A 1284-nucleotide genomic window follows, 5' to 3' on the forward strand; every position below is an offset into this window, starting at 1 on the left:
GTACACATAAATGCACAGCACTTTGGTATGTTGCAGCTAAAAATCCAAGGTTTTACAAATTGAACAATAGAACGTTAAGTTAAAGCCATGTTTAGAAGAAAATATCCAAACCGAGTTTTTTAGTATATACAGAGAATTTTAAATGAGTATTCTACTTCTGGAACTCCGAGGCAACATTGCATTGCTAAAAATATTTTCAATTGTTAGATTATGAGCAAATGTTAAAGTAGCAAAAAAACAACAATTTTTTCGAAAATTTGATCCATGTTCCGGTAGTGTATTGGAATAGCTAATGATTCTAAGGGGTAATTAAGGATCTTTACTTCTAATTATAACAGAATTTTATATTTAAAAAGTACTATTCTACAATCGGTACAGGTTAGTAGACTTGTAGTAATAACAAGCATTTTTCCCGTTGTAACTTAGTTTGAAGCTTCTTACTCACAGACTAAGAGATGCTTACTCTTTAAATGAGCTTTAAAACATAATTACACGATTGCACGGTCACGGAACTGCTCAAATTGACTTCGTAACCTCACTGCGCAATATTAATTTAATTAAAAGAAATGCACTTTCGCGGCAATATTTTGAAACTGCTCAGTTTTTCTGATTTATAGGCCGTCGTGCATTAGGAATTCTTCATGACGTTTCACGGGCACTAGTGGCCTGCATGTTCAAAGGTGGTTTGATCGAAAGCTTACTCATCAGTACATTCGTGCTTGCGATACGGCAGGAAGAAAGTATAATCCAAGATGACCTAAAAACCCAAAATGTTGATCAGTTTTATTAGCTTTTATTGTTTATATGATTTTTTGCATCCTACATTACTTTTTGATGCTACAAAACTTATCTAGTGAAAACTATGGAGATGTGACACTTCAACACTACTACTTGATATCGGTTGTGCAAAGTTCGATATCAGGAAAACGGTTTGTCTTTATCAAAGAGAAAACTGTGGATATGTGTTGTTGCTTATGAGTATCGCATTTCAAAATACATCAGCAATTAGATGATCAATTGCGGCCAACTCTTGTGTCATCAATAACTTTGAATTTTTCAGTTGCTACTGAACGAAGTGATGCTTCACTTCGCTTGTGATAAATAGAAAATAATCAACAACATATTTTGAACACATAACGTAAGTTATGTAACACATAGTTTGAAGTTGTCGTTGATTGGGATTATTCATAAAAAAATTATAAAGTCGGAGGTGCTTAAGTTTAAGGGTATCTGAATGTTTTATTTGTAAATTTTAGTTACCAAGGGCGGATCCAGGGGGGGGGG

This window comes from Dendroctonus ponderosae, unplaced genomic scaffold, assembly GCF_020466585.1.
Source record: "Dendroctonus ponderosae isolate FM_Combo_2020 unplaced genomic scaffold, Dpon_F_20191213v2 Dpon_F_20191213_5, whole genome shotgun sequence".
NCBI classification, from domain to species: domain Eukaryota; kingdom Metazoa; phylum Arthropoda; class Insecta; order Coleoptera; family Curculionidae; genus Dendroctonus; species Dendroctonus ponderosae.